The sequence below is a fragment of the Balaenoptera borealis genome (assembly GCF_965194805.1).
Source record: "Balaenoptera borealis genome assembly, chromosome: 11".
Classification (NCBI taxonomy): Eukaryota; Metazoa; Chordata; class Mammalia; order Artiodactyla; family Balaenopteridae; genus Balaenoptera; species Balaenoptera borealis.
In genome coordinates, this window is record NC_138868.1 from 95,617,419 (window position 1) to 95,639,900 (window position 22,482).

Here is a 22,482-nt window from a genome sequence, read left to right on the forward strand (position 1 = left end):
ACTATAGAATAGCTTCTGCATATTCTTCCTGCCAGCATGGGTTTATTTTTCTAATGGGAATCCTCACCTCCGTGTTTCTTGGCTGAGTCTACTCTTTGCTCTACCCCTGCCCCAGCATCTTAGTCACCCACAAACTCTAGTGACTCATGGAGGGCCATTAACTAATCTGAATAAGGGGATGGGGGAACCCTTGGTACTATCTTCGGGAGAAAGGAATGAACACAACTTCTAGGGATTTGGGGACCCTGTTGAAGAAAAAAAATAGCTTTTGATATGACCCAAGCTCATATTTTCTAAGCAACACGGCTGCCTGGGGTGGCATTTGGCTCTGGGAACTGACCTCTTAGAAAACTGGGCCTGGCTAACTGAATCCCAAACTTGCCTCCTTCACGTCTCCATCTTCCTACTCCTTGATACTCTCCAAGGGGCAGTGTCCAGCTTGCTTTGAAGGAGAGCCATCAACCACTATGTAATCAGCAGTGTTTTAGAGGAAAATCATACCTGAGTTTACACTTTCCTAAACTTGCTACTTGCTTGTTTACACTTCCCTAAGGTGCTGCAGTGACCGGGGGATTAGGCTGGGGTTTTGCATTAATTCCCACACCATTCCTCGTGCAGGTGGGGCCCTGACTTTGATCCTGACATCTGGGACCCCTACGCCCCGGGGCTCCGAAGCCTCTTGCAGGAGAATGGGGCGTCTAGAAACAGTCCCGGGAGGTTCTATGGGATCATTTTACTCTATTTCTTCCCTGCCCGCCCCCCTCCCCAATTTTTGTATTTTTTATTAACAAGGATGAAAGTAAATGTGAACTCGAAACAATAAGGCATGGAAAAATCACAGAAATAACTTAATTAAGTTTTTAAAGATTTCCATGCTGGAATAAATTAGCCTTCCTGCAAATGTCACAATATTCAGGAAAAAAAAAAAATTGTAATCAATGGAGCACAGTGGTTCCCCGCTCTTTATTTAAACGAAAGCTTCATGGGTGCGGTTCCTCTACCCCTGCTCCTGCCCTGCAGATGCGGCTCCCTGGACCCCTGGGCTGCTCTGCTGTGGGCAAGGGCACCAGCCTCTCACATCAGCATATTCTGGCTACCGCTCCAAAGGATGGAGGGGAGCCTTGTGGGTGGGGCTGAGGGGTGGGAGGACCGGCAGGGAGATTGTTCTTGGTCAGAGTGAGGGCTTGTTGTGGTTCTGTTTCTCCTTTGAAAGGTAGCAAAACCTAATCTCTCTTTGGGGATTGGGAATCTTCAGCGAAAGCCGGGGGTTAGGGAGCTCTTTCCTTTAGAGCCAGCAAGAGAGTGTGATGAGGGATCAGACGGCAGGGCCAAGGGGGGAGAGGTTATTCCCCCCCCCCCAGTCCTTTCCTCATAGCCAGGGCTGCCTGAGACTGGAAGGGGTCACAGGGAGGCAGGGCAAGAGAAAGAGAAGGATGGAGGGGAAAGGAGAGGGCCCAGCTGCCCAGCCTGTGGCCACACAGACAGCTTTCCACAGCCATCAAGACGGAGGGCGGATCGCTAGGCTAATGAGTACGGGCCGCTGTGCTGCTGCTTCCAACCTGGACTTGAGTGGTAAGTGATGTCATGCCAGCTGCCCAGCCCTACTGTAATGCAGCTGTCAGGGTCCCGTGGGGAAAACCTGGGGAGAAATACAAGAAGCCTCAAAAGCAGCAAAAGGCCCAGTCAAGTGAAGGGAAATGGAATTACAGTAATGCTGAAAGCCGGCACACTGGAGGATTAAGACACTTTGTTTTGGAACCAGATTCGACTCAACCTGGGTTATTAAATTATTTATTGTTTGCCTCTCCAGTAATGGGAGAGAGTAATGGGGGAAGCAGTCAGCCAGGGCAAAAATTGTTTTAATTATCAGGCATGTTTGGGGGCCAACCTGGATCTAGCCCCCTGAGCATGGGGCTGAGTGAGGTGGAAATGGGATATTCCGTGTTTAATTAGATTAATCAGATCCATTGGCTGTAATAACCCGGAGGCCGGTTACGTGAGGATCCTTCAGACTTACTGTGAGGGACGTCAGCCCATTGCCCAAGGACGTTCCATGACCCTCAGCTGTTCTGCTTTGGTGAGCGTCACTTACTGCTACCCCAGCTGCTGCAGCAACCTGCATCCTGCCAGCGCCACTGGGTTTAGAGTGAGGGCGGTGACAGGCCTACAGGAGGTGGCAAGGGGCCAAGGAAACAGAAGACTCTCTCAGTCCATCCTGGCCACTCTTTACTTATTGGCTGTCCGGGATAATGCAATGATGATTTCTGATACCTGCATTTTTTTTTTTTTGAATTTTCATTCAATTTTATTTTGTTTTGGAGTTCTACTGGGTTGTCTTCAGACACCTTCCTTTCATATCTTAAACTGTATCGCAAGCGTGCTACGGGAGAACCCAATAGTCTAGGGGATCCCAATAAAGTTTAGCACATGGTTCACATAACGTTCCGGAGTATTTCTTTCTGAATATAGGAGTTACCCGTCCAGGCGAATGGAGGAAAGTTTACACTTGAGGGTCCCTTTGAATGACGGGAGTTCAAAAATTCTCAGCTCCTCCACCTTTGTTCCTCTTTTCCTGGGTTTGGAGGCCACGTGTCCCGCAGGGTACGCCTGCCTCTCTCTCGGCACGCGGATCACTAGCTCCAGACCGCTGGAGGAGGAGACTACGCCGGAGGAAAGGAAGACTCGGGCGCGCAGCCAGAGGGAGCGGGCGGGGGCGGGCAGGAGACGGTGATGAGCATTTTACATACATCATTTTGTTTGATCTTCACAATAACCCTTCTTTTTTTTTTTTTAAAGGAACTCCTTTATTTATTTATTTATTTATTTATTTATTTATTTATTTATTTTTGGCTGTGTTGGGTCTTCGTTTCTGTGTGAGGGCTTTCTCTAGTTGTGGCAAGCGGGGTCACTCTTCATCACGGTGCACGGGCCGCTCACTATCGCGACCTCTCTTGTTGCGGAGCACAGGCTCCAGACGCGCAGGCTCAGTAGTTGTGGCTCACGGACCCAGTTGCTCCGCGGCATGTGGGATCTTCCCAGACCAGGACTCGAACCCGTGTCCCCTGCATTGGCAGGCAGACTCTCAACCACTGCGCCACCAGGGAAGCCCCACAATAACCCTTCTCAATAGGGTAAACATGCATCACGATCTGAACGGGATCATCCTGACTCATGCCTGTTGTTTCTGAGTCATTTTTAAGGCTCTACCCTTTCACTGGCAAACGAGTCCTTATTTGAACCGTAAATGATTATACCCATTTTGTAGATGAGGAGCTGAGGCTTAGCGCTTTGCCTAAGTCCCCCCAGCTGGTCAGGGGCTGACCAGGTTTTACACTGGGCCTGTCTGGAGTCTGAACTCTTGACGCTACTTCTTCAGGGCTGGTGGAGAAGAGGAAAGCAGGGATACGAGGCAGAAGGGGAGACTACGGTGGTTCTGGTGCTCCTCTGATAGGTAGCAAAATAGAATCTCTCTGTAGGGCTGGAAGTTGGAAGTTGGGGGCACCCAGCTTAGGAAGTAGTTCAAAGATGCCTGTTGACTGACTGGTCAACCTAAGGCAGCTGAGGAAGAGGGTCTGTCCTCCTAACTCGAGGTCCTGGGTAGACTTGTTCAAGGCAGGCACTTGGAGAACCCAGGTCAGGACTAAGTGTCGTTCTTTGCCAAGAGGTGACACACACATGCCTGGCTCTTCTTAAAGTCCAGTTGTCTGGGCAAAGAGGCAGGAATCTGAGCCTCTGGTTCCAGCCTTTGGCCTCTGATCTGAAGCCACGAGAAATGACAGTAAGAAAATCCCCCCACCAGCCGGCTGCCTTTAACACATACATTCCGTCCCATCCCGTTTGTGGAGGAGGAAAAGGCTTGGTGAGCCTGGCTACCTTTGTGAAGGCTGCAAAGTCTGCGCCTGAGAAATGCAAATTGTTGTTATTACCATGCAAACTGTTGCTGTAAAGGGCTGGTCTGGAATACTTGGCTTCCTTAATTAGAGCTGATCTTTCTTTCCCTGCAAATTTGGGGACTCTCCTGTTATTAATGACCTTTTTGGATCCATGCCCAGGACTTAGAGATATTGTCTTCAGATACAGGTAATCAGGTCGCTACTGATCCTGAACAAATGGGGGAAGTGATTTAATAATTACTCTGCACTGTCTGTGGGTGACCTTTCATTTGTCGAGATGAGGGGCATCTGTTTATCATCACCCCCACGTGGAAGATTTTGATTTGGGGAGACTAGTTCTCCTGGAAGGAATCCATTTCACTCTTTGCCTTTGTAGAAGTTTGCCTGGAAAAGTATCATGTGCCACAGCACGTGAGAGAGCTGCAGTGGCAGGAATAGAAGTGGGACACACAGGCTGAAAACACAAGTTCCTCTTAAGCCTGCGGTGAATGATTGACTCCCAGGGCGGGCGGACTTGTGCGCTGGTGATGTAGGTCAGTGGTTTCTGGAGGGACCGTGTATTTCCACCTTTTTTGCACTTACAGTGTAAAAGTTCTGATACCCAGTTCCAGTGTGTGTGTGTGGGGGGGGGGAGGGGGTGGTCCCCACTTACCAGGCAATTAGCACAATTCTGACACTGTCTACCTGGTGATAGTGTCAGATCCCACAGGTTAAGGGTTCAGTCTCACAAGACTGCCCCGCAAACCCACTGCAGACACCAGTTGCAAGTCCACGTTGTCACCTGTGCTTCTGATGGACCTGCTACCGATTCCAACAACTCCCTCCTTGAGTTCAATTAATTGCTAGAACAGCTCACAGAACTCAGAAACATTTGACTTACTAGATTACAGGTTTATTATAAAAGGATAGAACTCAGGAACAGCCAGATGGAAGAGATGCAGAGGGCAAGGTATGGGGAAGGAGCACTGAGCTTCCACGCCCTCTCCAGGTGCGCTCCTCTCCTCAACTCTCCACGTGTTCACCAACTCGGAAGCTCTCGTCCTTTTGGGTTTTTATGGAGGTTTCACTACATAGACTCGATTGATTAAATCATTGGCCATTGGTGATTAAACTCAGCCTCCAGCCCTCTCCCTTCCATGGAGGTCAGGGGAGTGGGACTGAAAGTTCCAACCCTGTAATCATGTGACTTGTTCCCCTGGCAACCAGCCCCCATCCTTAGGTGAAGTAGGGGCTTTCAAGAGTCACCTCATTAACATAACCTCATCACTTAGGAAATTCCAAGTGTTTTAGGAGTTCTGTGCCAGAAGGGGACAAAAACCAAATGTCTATTTCTTACTGTAAATCGCAGTATCACACAGCACAATGGGAGAGATGGCCCTGTGTGCCCGGGGCGAGATGTGGCGGATCTCACTTGGGGAGACCTGGGCAGGGTCATGGAGGAGGTGCTGGGAGGAGGGACCAGGGAGGCTCAAAGCTCCGTGAGGCTGAGTCCCTCCAGGTGGAAATTCCTCTCTTACTGGACCCTGAGGGGCCTCTGGAGGGCTTGGTAGAGTGTCTGGTAGAGGAATGGCAAGGACTGAAGGCTGGGGAAGGAAGGCGGATTAATCTGAGCTGTACAGAAAGTCACACACTGTCGGGTGCGGGCAGTGTCTTAAAGAACTTGGGGCTAGCTCTATCACCTCATTTCTCTGTGGCCACCAAGCCCATGCTTACACGTCTCCCTTGGGGAACTCACCCTTCCTTCCTTGATGTCCTAAGGCCTCCCTTCCATTTCCAGCCATTTTAATATATTTCCTTTTAAAAATTGAGATAAGAATATCTGTTCTATAACATTTGCCCATTGACCTTTGTTCTTATTTTGGGGCATCGATTTGTACAGCTCCTCTGTCTAAGGATGGTCCTTCAGGCTTTGGAACAGAGCTCACCTACTCACCCTGCATCTTCTGGCTAAACATCCCATTTCTTTACATGTTCTTCGCGAGTTATGGTTCCAAGTACTCCCACCACCCTAGTCACCCTCCTCTGACCGAGTCTTGTTTTATGTATCTGTGAACATGAGGATTGCCATCAATACTCAAGTCTGGTTTGAGCACCACAGAGTAGAACAGGTCTATCTCCTTCTTTCTTCCAGAACGTATGTTTTATAATGCAACCTAGGAAAGGACATTTTTTTTTAAAGGGGTGGAAGAAAGCCTTGGAGTCCCTTTAGAAGAATAAGTGGGAGGGATCCCGGAGATACATAACTTTCTGGGGGGCTGGTGAGAGTTTCAAAGGGAGGGAGCAGGGGGTGGCCCCAGCAGTGTTTGGAGCACTGCCTTCCTCTCAGATGAGCAGGGAACCAGAGCTGGGCTTGGGAGGGGGGAGATGAGCGAGGGAGCAGCTCTGGATGAGAGGACACGGGCCACCACTGAAGTGGGAGTCACTCTGAACCTCAACAAGACGACCTCGGAACACTAAGGCCTCAGGGGAGAAGCTCCCCCCACCCTGCTCCCTGCCCGTGCTTCCTGGTCAGTAAGAGCCCCTTGTTCACACCCCAGAATGGTCTGGACCTCCATTCTTCTCACCTGCATCCTACATGTAACCATGTGTTCAGGTCCTGACTTTCTCACTGGACTTTGACAGCAGGGTCCACGCATGTCCTTCCCATGATCCTTCATCCCCAGTGCCTAGTACAGAGGAGGCACTCAGCAAAAATGGGCTGGATAAATGAACCAAGAAGCAAACAGTGAATTCTCATCGTGCTTGCCCTGAGGTTTCTGTTGATGGGTTCTGTTCATTGGCCTGTTTGGAAATTCCTGTTACTTCCTTTCTTAGTTGTAACTGTTTTTCTCCTACTGCAGTGAACTCCCCATTATCCAGCCATGTTAAGAGAGAGGAAAGAACCACAAAAACATAAAATGATTCTAGCTGAAGAGAGCTTTAGAAATCCCCCAAGTTTATTGAAAAGACCTCTTTTTTCTCCTTCATCCCCACTCCACTAAATTCTCTCACTTCTTTTCTTTCTTTTTTCAAAAATTAATTAATTAATTGATTAATTTTTGGCTGCGTTGGGTCTTCGTTGCTAGGCGCTGGCTTTCTCTAGTTGCTTCGAGCAGGGGCTACTCTTCATTGTGGTGTGTGTGCATCTCATTGCGGTGGCTTCTCTTGTTGTGGAGCACGGGCTCTAGAGCGCAGGCTCAGTAGCTGTGGCGCACGGGCTTAGTTGCTCCGCGCCATGTGGGATCTTCCTGGACCAGGGCTCAAACCATTGTCCCCTGAATTGGCAGGGGGATTTTTAACCACTGCACCACCAGGGAAGCCCCCTTTCTATCTTTCCATACCCCAGCTCTACAAGGAAATTCCCTTGCCATCACCCCTAACTCCCTTTTTCCTACCTCCCTCCACTGCACTCATCTGGAAAACCCCATGCACCCGATCACTTTGCATCTTCTCTGAAGCAGCTCAGCATGGCTGGAATACATCTTCCTCCCCTTGAAACAGATCAACTGAACTCCAAGGAAGACAGCCCTGCCCCACCCCACAATGATCTCTAGTAACGTAGCTTTTGCGATCTGTAGGTCCTGTCAGCTGCTACTCTATTTCTATTGCCCATTTTAGAATAATATTTTTTTGAGGACATCCTTCTGGGTGACTTTTCTGCATATCTACTCTCTAGGCTTGGGCTGGAAAGCATCTTAGGGATCAGCTGATCTTGTACCTTTCAGTGTTGTTATCTTGAAGCGGGAAAACTTCCTTTTACATAGAACCATTATTTATAAAAGAGGTGAGTGTGAGCTCTTGCCGAAGAGGTGCTGAGGGCCAGGGTCCTTCCACTTGGACCCTCCATTGCTCCTGAGGCTGCTCCCGTTTCTTAGGGCTCCTGCAGACTCCGTTTGAAATCGCTGATTTAGCCTGAGAAGCTTGTTGTTAAGGTGAGGGGACTGAGGTCCAGAGAGGTGAACCACTTGCCTGAGGTCACACAATAGACCCAAGACCCAGAATGTTTACTCTGGGACTCTTTCCACCAGAGCAGGACACCTCTTGCTCTGACACTTATGCTTTTTGGCCTCCCGAGCCTGACTCTGGCCCATGGTGACCTGTGCTGTGACCACCATCACCTCCTATTTGGACCCAGAAAGTCAGTCTCCCTGGCGGACAGACAGGCCGGCCGTCCTGGGGCCACATTCCCCAGCACAGGGGCACTGCCATCCTCCCACCTCTGTCCTTTCTAGGGATTGCAGCCCAAAGCCTCTTACAAAACTGTCTTCTGAGGGCCCCTTGGCTGTCCTGTTTGTAAAACCATTCACAGTCAGCCCTGCCTTTCATTTCCTTAATCTTAAATTGCATCAGAAAGGGAGAGATTAGAGGTAAAACTTCAATAAAAGACTGAACAAAAGCCCGCTCCCACATTGGATTCTTACACCTAGCTTTGCCTTTTCTGCCCTCCCTCTTGTCTGACAGACTGAGTGTATGAACCTCTATTTTTTTTGTAAAAACTTAGATTAAAACACTATTTAGAAAAGGTCCGCAAGTTTGAAGTCACCTCTGGTTCATACATTAAACATCAAATGTACATTAACTGTGAATTATGGTCATGAAAAGTAAATCCTTTAATGCCGTTTTCTGTGTTCCACTGCTGAAGCTTAGCATTAATGGCCTCTTAGCAACTCTGTCAATGGGTGGACTTCTTATTTTCCAGCTCTCACCACCCCAGAGGCTTCCCTCTCTGTGCACCTGTAAATATACAACTGTGGGAAAAGATGGTAGGGAAGGTTAAGCTCAGAAGCAGATCCACCTGGGTGGCATGAGCCATCAATCCCCAATGGGCAGGTGGCCACACCTTGCGTAGGGCACCATTATAGTTCCTTTACAACCCTCGTGGGCTCAGTTCAATTCTGTTTGCAACATTAAGTTCTGGGGCTGTAATTGTTAGGAAGGTGTCTAACCAGTATGTAGATCAAGCAGTCGATCAGAAATCCTGTCAGTGGAGAAGCAGAGTTGCACACAAAGGGCTTCTCTTCCTGAAGAAGAGGCAGGTGCAAAAGTCAGGTATGGGTCTCGGTGTGGAAGTCATGTTCTTGCATTTCTGAGCCATCTGCCATTTTTTGCAGGACCAGGGTGAACTGGACAGGTAAAGAGCAGGGGTGATATATATCCAAAATGCTTACTCTTAGGAGAAGGACATTTTCCCTCTAAAACTGTAGGAGCTCTCCCTGTAGGAGCAAAGATGCAAACCACCTGCAAAGGCTTTTGCTCTAATCTGATCTAAAGCCTGGGAGGCCAGAAACCTGCTGGAGTTGTGGACAAGCCTTAGCAGGTTTTGAAACAAAATTAGGGAAGTCAAAATGAATTACTTCTTCTCCCAACCTAAGTTAAGAGACAAGATCAGATAAAGTCAAGATAATGATTGAAAACGATTTAAAAAGGCATTGAATTTCATTTCAGTGTTTATGCACCTTTAAAGCTTGCACTAAATTGTACAAGTTATTTAAATACATTCTTTAATATTTATGCTTTGTTGTTTTAATAAAGACTTCTATTTTTAAATAAAATGCATAATTAAGTGGAACAGATTATTTTCCTCTTTGACATGCTTAATCACGCCTCTGGGAAGCATAACTTGTTCCAATTATAAAGTCCAGACACTACCGTCTACCATGGAGCACCTGCACCCAGTAGGTCCTCAATAAATATTTAATCATCAGCTATTATGTGCCTGACACTGTGTTACAGTCTGGAGAAACAAAGGAGAGAGAAAAAAAGACATGGTTCCTACTCTAATGGAGCTTGTATTGTAATACAATGAGAGAGTCAGACATTAGTTATACAAATGAGGGTAAGGTTATAAGATGAGATTGGTATCAAGAGGCATGGGAACACTGTCTGGTGAGAGCTTATCCCAAAGGAACTTATCCTAATAAGTTGGAGAGGCGGAGAGATCAGGAGGGCTTCGTGAGGATGTGATGGTTGAGCTGGAATCTGGGGGACAAGGTGGAGATCATTGGGTAAAGAGAGAGGGCAGGAGAATCCCATGCAGAGCAAGTGGGATGAGCAAAGCCTAGTGGTAGGAGGCAGCATGGTGTATTTTGGGGGGACTAAAGAAATGACTGGCAAGGATGACGGGCCTGGCCAGAGCACAGGCTGTGCTGTGGACAGAGGTCCCAGCTGGGCTGAGGAAGGTGTGTAGGGGGCTAACATCCAGCCCTGCTCCAGTTGCCAAGCTAGAGCCTCATAAGCAGCTGTGTCAGCCCACAGGAAAGGGCATCTTTTTCCAGTTGGGCTGCCCAGAAGGGGCACCTTTATCTAATTCCCTCCAAAGTGCCCTGAGTGCTGTCATCCTGGTGTCTGGACTACGGCAAGGGAGAGGAAGAGTGAGACCAGGTAAAGCTGGAAAGGCAGCCAGACTTGAAGCCCCCTTTTGTGGGCCTTTATCCTAAGAACAATGAGAAGCTAGTGAAGAGTTTTAAGTGTATATGTGTGTGATGAACAGATTTGCATTTTGAAAAGATCACTCTAGTTGCAGTGTGGAAAACTGATTAGAAGGGCATCAAAGTGGAAAGGGGGTACGGTTTTGGGCAGAAGACCATGAGTTTCTTGGACTATCGAGTCTGATGTGTTTTGCAAGCATCCTAGTGGAGCCGTAAGGCGAGCAATGAGATCAGACAAATTGCAGGTATAAAACTTAGTTTGTAGTTGTCGTAACATCCAGGCGTTGGCCACAGGGCATGTAGCAACTTAATCCGTGGGTCGACAGGGAGAGAAAGAGAAGGAAACTAAGTACAGGCAGGGCAGGGACTAGTGCAGTCTGCCCCAGTGGTAAGGCGGGCTCTCAAGGGTAAGCTGGTAGATTCAGCTCAGCACAGGGATGGTCATGGTAAGGTTAGTGCTGACACATTGCTTCTCCTGGTGCAGGTGGTGGTGGTGGCGCTTTGGACATTTCAGCGATGATCCAGGCCAAGGACTAAGGGTATTGAGATAGAGTTCAGTTTATTTGGAAAAAGGACTGATATAGGATGGATACATTGGAAGATTCTAAAACAGAGATTTAGGGTGGGGTGATGGTTCCAGAAGAGGATCAGAGTGCAAACTCAGAACTGGACAGAATCCAGCCATGCTCACTAGGAGGACAAGGTGCGCACTAGCGGGAAAGGTGAAGCTTGGTGGACTTTAAAATCCTCATGGGTTTAGCTCTGGGCCCACTGGGTATCTGGCTTAAGGATGCGAGACCAATTATAGCCCCTCAACCGCAGGTGGGGTTGGGTCCCTAATAAACAACTGGGCTTGGTCAGGACAGGTTAGGGACAGGGCAGGTTTGAGTCTGCAGGTTGAAAATTTTCAGTACCTCCAGGTGCACAGGGCTGGAGATGCAGGAGCTCCCAGTGATAAGATCAGGAGTTCTGTGAATAGAAACATATAAATTATGGTAAACACTGTTTCCTCCCTCTTTTGGGTCAGTTGCCAGGTGTTCTAGTAGCCCTATTAATTCTATGTGGAGGATCAATTCCTTACCAGGCTGGGATAAATTTTGCAGGGCTAAAGAAAAAGTTGAGGTCACCTAGTCCAGAAAAAAGAAGGCCAGGAAGTAGAATCTTCTCAGCTGGCAGGATTTAAACTAAACATATTCTTATTAATGATAATGCCAGGCACTCTTCTAAACATTTTATGCGAATCAACTAATTTAATTAACTCAATAACCTCACAATACCTCTGGGAGCTCGGGTATCATCTACTACACTTTACAGATAAGGAAACTGGCGCATAGCTGAGAGGTTAATCTTCTCACTCTAGGTCCCATAACTAGTAAGTGTTCCAACCAAGAGTCAAATCCAGACAGTCTACTCCAGACCTTCATGCTAAATGTCTACATCATACTGAACATGATGAGAAAATCATTGAGTTCTCAAGGAATGTTTCATAGAAGTGGTTTAAAAATCCTTGAAATTCTGGAGCCTAGAATTCAGTGGGACCATCCCTGTCTTCCTTTCCTCCTAGGAAGCCTTGCAAACCTCGTGAGGGATAACTGAAGATAGAGGATACCGCTGGGATAATTATTCTGATGTCTAAGAAGTGAGCCTCTGAGGGGCTAGCCAAGCTGGAGGAGGGTGGCAGCGTAGGGGGTGAGCCTGGCCATGAAATCAGGGCTCCCCAGGCCACATCTTACAGTAGATCTTGGGGACATGGCAGCTTCCACTTCTGAATCCCCATCATCTGCCTCCCTGGTTCCCAAGACACAGATGCGGCCATTACATCTGCATTGATTGGTCAAGAGGTAAAAGTTGGTGGTGTTGCACTCATCTCTCTAAATAAGAGCCTTGGACCTGTAGCACTGCCTCTATTCTTTCCAGAAACCTCTCTCCACAGTGGGCCACAGAACACTGACACTTATTGTGAGCTGTTTAGGGTGAATGAATGAACTAATTGGTGCAGGCAAAGTCCTGTTTTGTAACTACGAGGCAGTTTACAGGTTTTCTCCCCAGGCCAGTCCCCTGGGCAGACAGCCTCGTGGTATAGCTCAGCTGATGGATCTTTCCTTGCTCCCAATCCCTGTGTTTCCTGGACACTTATCCTTCCTCTAGCAATTTAGCCATGGGGCAGCAGCCCCTCCCGGTCTGAGCTTCATCTGAAGGTCAGATGACTTTCCTTTGATCTAGAGCAAACAGGCATGCAATCACGGCAAACATAAGACTTGGGGAAGGAGTTGGTTTCTAAAAGGCCATGTTGAGGAACCGAGTCAACTGTATTGTGAGGGCTTTTGCCCAGTTGGTATTTCTTTTTATTTTGAACTTGTTCCCTGGTTAGAGGGTTGGGATGGGAGGTGTAGTGAAAGTACCTGGCTAGACCCGACCCTCATTCCTTATGAAATATATTTGCCCATGAAACATCCTGTTCCAAAAGAGAGGCAAGATCTGCCTGGCTACTGAGAAGCCCTTTACTGAAGCCAAGGGCCAGATGTCCAAAGTGGAAAACAAGACTTACGGTCACCCACCAAAAATCTTTTTTTTTTTTAATTTTTTTTTTAGCATCTTTATTGGAGTATAATTGCTTTACAATGGTGTGTTATTTTCTGCTTTATAACAAAGTGAATCAGTTATACATATACATATGTTCCCATATCTCTTCCCTCTTGCGTCTCCCTCCCTCCCACCCTCCCTATCCCACCCCTCTAGGTGGTCACAAACCACCGAGCTGATCTCCCTGTGCTATGCGGCTGCTTCCCACTAGCTATCCATTTTACGTTTGGTAGTGTATATCGGGTTGGAAATCTCAGGCTGTGATGGGAACCCAGATGGTCATTCTCCTTCCAAACCCCCACTTCCATTTGTCCTTTGTCTTCTGTCTTTTAGATGATAGACTCTATCAAAGACTGAGAACGATGAGCTGGGATTAGATATCGTTTGGGATGAGGCTGAAGAGTTTGGTACCACCGACATCATTTCTACTGCCAATAAAAATCAAGGGAAATCCTGTGGGATGGGAAGGGATTCATTTGTCCCTTAAATGAACAAAACACTGTGGAGAAAGTGAGGAAAAGAGTTCTGAGAAGATCTACTCTGGAGGGGCCCCAACGGTAGCACCCAAAATATTCCTCTGTGTTTCTCCCTTTTGTCCCTGTCATGCCCTACACCCAGTGGTCCATTTGGGCTCAAGAAAGAAACAAAGTGAATTCTACTTCCCCTTCATCTAAGTCCTTTATGAAAGAAAGGCTCTGCATTTTTTTTTTAAAGGAACTATTCTAAAACTGAAAGAAGCTAAAAGGGAAATGAAGAAAATACAAAAATGCATAAGTGTATGCAGGCTTAAAATACAAGTATTTGTGCAATAAATCATACTACTTATTGAGCAGGGAAGTCCAGCTTCACTCTGCACCCTGTTTTAGGATTCTGTCCAGAGTCCCTCTTTTTTGGTTCTAGAGCTGTTTCCCCTCTCGTTCTGGGATGAGGTCTGGAAGGTTCTTACATCTATAAGTGGAAAAGTGAGCTGTCAGCCCCTCCCCAAGGAATAGGGCACCCCTTAACTTCCTCCAGGACCCCACTTGCATGGAGCAGATGTGAACAGTCTGGACACGCCACCTGCTAATCACAGGGAAGGGCCAAAGGGCTCTTTTTTTCCTAGAGACCCTCCACAAATTCCGACCAAGTGTCCATAGCACTGTAAACCCCAGCACTGTAAACCCAAACAAGAGAAAGTCCCAGCTCATGCCACTAGTTTTGTTTATTTCCGCACCTTGTCTTCTGCAGGCATCAGGTACATTGCAGACAGGGAAATTGGGTTTCAGAAATAGCACCTGTTGGAGAACGGCAGGCATCACCCCCACCCCCCGCCAGCACCAAATGGTCTTAATTAACTTTGGACACTTCCGCGCCTCACACTTTATTTCTGAATGTTATTGAAAGTTGTCAGAACTTGTCTCACTTTTTTATTTTATTATTAATGTGTAAATACAATGCCTCAGGAGTGTTACTAAAACACAGAATCTAATCCCAGGAGATTAATTTATGAACGCAGCATAGGGTGAAGTTGCATCCTGGCGACTGCAAATTGATGTTGGTAAGAGCCACAAGCATCGGCCTCTCTAAACCCACAGGGATCCAGAGGGCCAAGGTGGCTGGAGGCAAGCAAGGATGAGGGGGAGAGCGGAGCTCTGCTGATTTCTGAGACCCCCCAGGACACAGGACCTTGGTTTACTCTTGGTAGGGAAGAGGAGAGTAAGGCCATCTTTCTCTCCCGATGGGGCAGTGCTCCCTGCAATTCTGTCCATCCATTAGCCAAGTCCATGGGCGTTTATTGAGCTCTTATGCTACATCAATCTAAGCTCAGCTCCGTGGGAATCCAAACAAGCAAAGCAATAGTTACCGCTTGTGATGACCTTACCGTCCCCGGGGGAGTCAAACATAGGCACTTGAAACTATTGGAGAATAAAGCCAGGACATGCTCTTGGCAAGCATGGCATTGTGTGCAGCAGATTTTTAAATGCATGGGTTAGGGAAGAGGAGAGTCCCTGTGGATTGCAGTGATCAGGTAAGTCCTCCAGGTGGGGGACTTGCTGGGGTAGGATACACCGACTGCAAGCATAAGATAGTGGAGTTAAAGATATGTGTCCTGGGTCCTTCCTCACCAGTGGGGAGACTTGCCTAATATCGCAGTGGTGTCTTTATTTCCACAGAGGAGCTGAGTTCAGGCAATCTGGTGGGAAGGTGGAAAGAGTATTTATTTAGAAGCTGTGCTCTACCCAAGCTTGAGAGAGCATCTGTCTATCCTTATCCGGAGTGGGTCTGGTAGCATCCTGGCCCAGCATCACTCATCTGCCCCTCCTGGGAGCTCTGAGCACTGAGGCCAGCCCTCCGAATTTGAGGCGTGGTTCTCATTGGTGAAGGCAGAGAGGCCACGCCCATAGCCAAGGGGAGGAGCTGGGGGGTAGGGGGTCCAAAAGAGCAAGCTGGGATCCTGGGATGGGCAGGTGAGGGAGGGGAGCTGGGTCTTCCATCCCGGGCTCCTGATAATCTGCTGTCTTTTCAGGGACCCGGAGCAGGTGGGGACACCGGTGTGGACGGCTGGGGTTTAGCTCCTGCCCACTCCCGAGGATGCTGGGGGTCCTCCCTCCAGTTTCCCTGTGTCCCCTTCTCCAGCTCGCCTCCCGCCTGCCCTTTGGGCTGCGGCTTGAGGCTGCGGCCCCTCCCTGCCCCTCGTGGGAGCAGGTTTGCGTGTGTGAGTGCGGGGTGGCGGGGTGCAGACCCTAGGGGAGGCCTGAGGTCGCACGCGGTTCCCCCCGCCAGAGCTGAAGCGGGGGCAGAAGGTCGGGTGAAGGGAGCGGGCGGGGTGGGCGGCGGAGCGTCGTCCGGAGGGCTCCGCGGGGCGGGCAGGATCCCCGCGCCTCCCTCCTCCACCCGAGGCGCCGGGACGGATGCTGCGTCCGCCGAGGGCTCTTTACCGCGGGAAGCAGCCGGGGACCGCGGCGGCGGGGCGCCTGCACGCCCATCCAAGGGCAATAGTGTCCGCGAGCTGACATGTCCCTGGGACTGGTTGCGGGGCCCGAGCCGGCCCGAGCCGCGGCCGTTGATTAGAAGCTCCGGCGAAGCCGCCTGCTGATTCCGGGGGAACAGATCGGCCGCTGCTCGCACTGTATTCTCGCCGGCGCCCCTTCTCCCCTTTCCTTCTGCGGCGCTTCTCTCCCTCCCTCGGGGAGGTCCCCGGGGACGGCCGCGCCGAGGCCACCCCTTCTCGCCTCCCACCCCGCGCTCTTGCCGCCTCCGCGCCCCCTCCCCCTCCCAGGGCTCCCCCAGGCCTTGCAGAGATGGGCAGGGGGTCCTCACAGGGGACCCAGTGGGGAAGGGCTGGCGTGGTGAGGGGTGGGGTGGGATAAGGGACGCAGCCTGGCGAAGGAGACCCTTCTCTTTCAGGAAATCCAGCCCCCAGAGAAACCAGAGCCCAGCCTTGCTCTTGAGCAAATGGTACATTTCCATCTCAGTTTCCGTCCCTGTCGTGGGGCTTTGGCTCTGAGTGTGTGTGATCTCCAGGATGGGCGTTCCAGAGCAGGCAGAGACAGACTCATGGCCTCAGGACTTTGGAGAAAATGCAGAGCATGGTCCCCTCTCTCTCTCGGCTCTTTTCTCCTCTCCCCAGTCACCTGCGGGGCACCCTACTTCCCCGCATCCCCACCATGCATAGAATCTGTAGCCCAGATCCCTGGCTGGCCAAAGGGCTGACTGCGCCTACAGGTCCCCCTTCTTCGGGCAGGGTGGGGGTGGGGGGGCTGGAGAGAGGCAGGAGGGAGGGGAATGAGGGGGTGGGAGGCTGTGCACATAGTAGGCGCCGAGAACACATACAAGGGGTCAGCCACATAGACTAGGCAGTGTCCTGGGTGCCCCGGTTGCTGGGGAAGTGAGATTCAGAGCAGCACACCATCCGACAGACAGACAGACGTGGTGGTCTCCGCAGCTCAGCCCTAGCAGCCGGGCTGGTGGGAGGCAGCCGGCGCGTTTGAGGGCTCACGCAAGCCCAGCGACTGAAGGGCTGCTCTTCGGAGCTGCTGCCAAACTAATCTCAGTCCGGCAGCCCCGTGCTTTGCCTTCAGTCTCAGCCCATTCGCTGGGTCTGCCCTGCAGAGGACGCCTCCACCTCCTCCTGGGGCTGTGGATTAACCCCTAAAAACTGAGTTGTGTTTGCAGAGCTTACTCTAAAGCCGAGGGAGCCTCGCGTTCTTGCTCCTTGTTGACTAGGGGGATCCGTGAGGTCAGATGCTGCTGGCAGTGGCTCAGCCCTGGGCCCTAGACACACACTCAGTCTGGGAGTCTTCCAGGAAATCTTTCTCACACGGCCCAGCCTGTGAGTTCTACCTTCCCCAGCCCCACAGGGCACAGCCTCCCAGGCCTTTTCCTAGAGGCACATCCCTGCCTTAACCGGGCTGGGAGGGTACCAGCATCTCCATCTTACCGGTAGAGGCATTGCTGCTCTCAGATGTCTGCCCATAGACCCAGGATCCAGCAAACACCCTTCCTTTGATCATTACTAAAGTGGCCGATTCATACCACTGGGGGTTCTGCTTGGATTCCTCGTTAGCTCTCCTGCCCCAGAGCGCCAGTCTTGCCTGACTGAGGTTGCAGGACTGACCTCCTCTCTGGCCCTTTCCCACCCCCATCCCAGGGAGCTCAGTCTGTTCCTCTTGGCTTCCTGATGCCACTGGGGTCTGTTCTGACCAGGATGACCATCCAAAGCCACAGCCATATTATCCATCTGCCTTGGAGGGTCTCTACTGCCAGCTCCCCACTAAATATTTGGCTTCCCCCTTCCCTATGGGTACCAACCTGATCCTGAATCAAGCCAAGTCCGCTCCCCCCACCATGTCACCCCCTTTCCCATTAGCTCAGTTTACATCCTGTATCCTTTCAGGCTCCCTGTACCATCTATCTGCTCCAGCTTGACAGAGAACAGGAATGACAGTGAGTCCTACTGCCCTTTCTCTGTTTAAGTGGTTTGTGTACAACCCTCTAGCTCTCTAACCTCTCACGTGAGCAGGTACCTGCCTTTTCTGTAGCTCTGACTGTGAGGCTCTTCTTTGAGAGTCTGGGGGTGATTGTGAGTGAGATCTAGGTTAACTACACCACTTGAGTGGGCAGTTTCTTTGAGCCAGATACTGTTCTAGGCACCAAGGATAATGAAGATGAAAAGATAAGGTCCTACCTGCTCCCAGAGATTTTTCTTTGTGGTGGGGAACCCGGAAATCCATCTGAGGTACAATATGAGAGGAGCTGTAACAGAGGCAGATTCTAGCAGAAGAGGGGGTTTCGGGGAACATCTTGCCTTAGAGTTCATTGGGGCCACTAGTCTCTACGAGTCTCCCCCCCCCCCCACAGATGAAATGGTCAGGAGAAGGGAAAGAAGAAGAGAATTGAGCTGGACACAGGGAGCCAGCATGGGTCTGGAAGCATCTCTTATGTGAATGGATTTCCCCTTACTTGCTTGGTGCTGTGTGGGATATGGAAGTCTTGACCTCTGGAGGCTCAGTTGCAATGGAGCTGACAGAGACTTACAGTAAGTAACTCTAATAAAAGGCAGATTGAGAAAAGTGCCATAACGGGTACAATCAATATATTACTAGTATATGGAGAAAAGGATACTTTGTTGAAAAGTTTTAGGGGAGACTCCATGGAGCTTTCCTTTATTACACATTACTATCAAATAACCCTTTTCTTGCACATGGGGCAGGACGGTAAATTATTATTTGCAGTGGATAATTCTATATTTGGATACCTAACATCCTCCCTGCCTGTTTTTTTTTTTTTTGTAATGATCTTTCATGCAACTCTCAGTTCCTTGAGATAGGTAGGCCTCCCCGCTTATTCTTCCACTCCAGGTGGAGTTTGAGATTCAAGGTTAAATGGTTGAACCGGTGATCACATTCCAAGCCCGAGGTCATGGTGATTGGTTCAGGGATGACCCAACTCACCCAGTGAGTGTCCAGCTCAGGACTTAAGTGAATTGTCGAGGAGAAGAGTAGCTCCTTCTCTGCTGGGTTTGGGATTGTGAGAATGCCATTCTGAAGCAGCTGCTACCATCTTGCTGCCACCAGGTCTTGAATGGCATGGAACCGGGACAGCAGAATGGGATGGTGAGAGAGAAACTCTGTCCTGGGGACAGTTCCCGAGTCACCCTCTAGATATCTAAAGCCAGGCTCAGCTCTGGACTTGTCAGTTACACCATCCAACACATTCCCTCTTTGTTTAGGTAATTTGATTGGGGATTTGATCCCTTGTAACATGTAGCCAAAAGAGATGTAATTGATACACGTTTAGTTCTGTGCTCAATGCTTTTAATTATAGCCTCTATTTTGATAGCTGGCAGTTACTGTTTCCATCTTTCTGATGCAGAATCTGAGGCTCAGAGAGGTCAGGACTCCAGGAGTTGGAAAGTTTACTCAAGGACAAAGGTTTAAGAAGCTCAGGCAGGGCCTTAAAGGGTCCTTACCTTCAGGGAAAAAAAAATTAAGTCTCAGTAAAAATGAGAAAGTTCAATCAAATGGCAAGTTCCTCTTCTAGAGTCTCACCCCTTCCTTCCTGCTGTTCTTGGCGTGGCTTCTGGGCCTGCCAAGGTGTGGCAAGAGGCACGACTCATTTTGTGGGTAGATATACAAATTCTGTGGGCCAGTAGATTTGTGGCTCTCTTTGCACAGCTATAGTTATTTCTGCAAGACATCAGCGTAGGGAGACACCAGGTCATCCAAGCAGGGTGAGGGGCAGGCGCATGAGGATGGCGAGATGCCTGGAGTAATCATGCCAGCCCGGGGAGCGTCCTGCAGGCTCGGGTGAGAGCAGGAGAGATTTCTAATTCTGCTCAACCTGCCCTGGCTGTGCCAGGGGATGCTCTGGCCAGGGGAGGGTTAATGACCAGAGGCCCTCCTTCAGAAAAGAAAAAGGCGTCAGTAACAAAACCCAACAGAACGAGGGAAGAGACGCAAGTTACCAGCCGCACACCCACATCTCCCGCTACAAATGCTTTTAGCCGCACGTTGAATCTTCCCTCTAATGGCACCTCCTGTTAAACGAGATATGTCACCCGACCTGAGGAGGCTGACTTGAAAGGCAAATAGTTGGAAGTGATTCCACATGTTATTACTGAGAGCTGTTCTCACATTTCCGGCAAAAATAATGGAGCTGAGGTCTGAAGGGATGACTAATACCTCGCCATTACTGACCCGAGGCCGGGCATTACATTGTAATCCTGGCCACTCAGTGGCCCTTCAAGCCTATTTTTCGGTGCTTGTCCTCTGGGTGCTTTCTGCTGGTGGCCCTGGTCACGTTAACCTGGGCTCCAGCCTATTGAAATGAGAAGGCTTTCATCTCCATGGCGACAGGGAAGGAAGGGTGAGGCCACCCAGAGCAGAAGTGACTAGGCCTCAGATTTGGGTTTGTCCTCTGCTTCGAGGAAGGGCTGCGTCAAACTTGTCCCAGACACGTAGGAATCTGTCCTGATCCTAATTTCATCCAGGATTCTATCATTGTCTTTAACAGCTTTTATGGGTGTTTTACAGGCCTTGCCATCAGGAAATTCTTTGCGTTTAATCTTAAAGGTCTCCTGTTAAAATGTTAGCCTATGTCTCCTTTTCTTTTTCCCTTCAACAGTATAGGAGAATATTAGATTTAAAGACCTTAGAGAGGGAATTTAACAAGAGCCAACATTTATGGAGGGCTGGTTATGTGCCCATCACAGTGTTGGGTGCCTTAATACACAACAGATAAGACCATGGCCTGGGTCACCAGTGGATGTCGGTGTATCTGTCTAATGGACATTTTTCACCCCTTGTTTCCCTTGACCTCTCAGTGATATTCCACCCTCTTGACCATTCTCTTCAGTTGAAGAACCACCTCTCCTGTTCTCTGTGATGCTGGGTTCACCCGGATTCTTTCTCCTGGCTGGGGGCTTCTCTGTCTCCTCTGTGGGCCCATCCTTCTCTGCCATCTGCCATCTATACATTGGAGCTCCTAAAAACTTGGCCCTCATTTCTTACGATTCTAGACTCTTTCCAAAGTTGACCTTCCCCATGGGTTTGGCCTCAATCATCATCCTTATGCCAATGGCTCCCTCACCTGCCTCCAATCCAGACCTCTCCTGTACTCTCCAGAGCTGCATTTCCAATGGCATACTTGGAATCTCCACTTTGCTATCCCAAAGCTGCCTCTAACTCAACATTTTCAAAACTGGAATCCCTCTCTTCACTCTCAATCTTGTCCTCTCCCGCTGTTCTCTTTCTGCATGTTCAGAAAGTCTGGACTTCCATCTGCACAAGCTAGAAAACTGGGGAGGCTCCCTCTCTCTCTGAAACCCTCAAACTGTTGATCACCGAGTCCTTGCTGATTTGACTTCCTCATTATTTCTTGGCTCTCCCTTTCCCTCGGCCACCACCTTTGGCCAAAGTGCCATCCTCTACTGCTGGTTACAGCTTCTGAACTCACCTCACACAGGCTGACCCCTCTAGTCTGTTTTCCACCCTGTGGTCCAAGAGCTCTTTTCAAAACTCTAATTTGGCCATCCTGTTCTAGGTTGAAAGCCTGCATTGGTTTCCCATTGCTCCTAAAATGTAGACCAAAGTCTTTACCAAGGCCCTACACAACCTGGCGGGGCTATTTCCTTGGTCTCATCGTACACTATTCTCCCCTCACTTTTCAAACCCCAGCATACGTCCTTCCCTCAGTTCCTTAATCCAGTCTCCCTCTTGCCCCAGGATTTTTGCACATGCTGCTACTTTCCCCTTTGGCCAAGTTGACCTCCCCCTCCAGCTCTTGACTTGCGTCAAACTTCCATGACCTCTCAGATCAGATGAGGTCTGTGCCATGCAACCAGCTTTCCCCCAGTGCTTAGAATAGCTCTGGCCCCTATATTCCACTCTGTAGCATTTGTTGGGTGACCTACCCATTCACCGTGCACTCAACCATCAGCTGTGAGTGTCACGCCTCAGGTCCTCCTGTGATGCCCCTATTTTCCTGTCTGGAAAGGGTGAAGAGGCTGCCCTCTCAGTGATCAGGTGAAAGCTCAGGCAAGTTCAGCATTTTCAGACCCTATTTGGCCCCTGTGGTGTGGGTCGCTCTAGAGTTTTCCCTGCTGCCTGAGTTCTTTCTTGAGTCTTGCAGTCTTTTCCCAGCTGTTCCCAACCAGTGCTTCTAGCACCCTCGATACGGATGTCCAGGACCATCCTACTGGAGTAGGAAAAACTCGGGGGGCTGGCCCGGCCTGGGGAGGGCACAGGAACACCAGACCACACACGGACCTCTGCTCCTATATCTGTCACCCAGGCCTTTTGTCACCCTGGGTCTGCTGGCTGGTGGGGTCCTCAAAGGACTATGCTGGCAGCCAAATTCTCCTTTTTGGCAAAGTCTCTACTCCTTTTAGAATCTAAGCTGATTTATTTGTTCTCTTTAGAGCATTTACTTTCTCGTGTATAAATATTGGGCCATGGGGTCGGAACTTGTGCTCCGCAGACAGGAGTGGTGACAGCCGCGACAGTGGTTTATTTTTAAATAAAAATTGGAAAGTTACAAGGCTCCTGAGGTTTTCTGCATTTCTATTTTTCATTCAAAAGAAGAAGAAAAAAAAAAAAAGGCAGGGGAGAAAAAAGGAT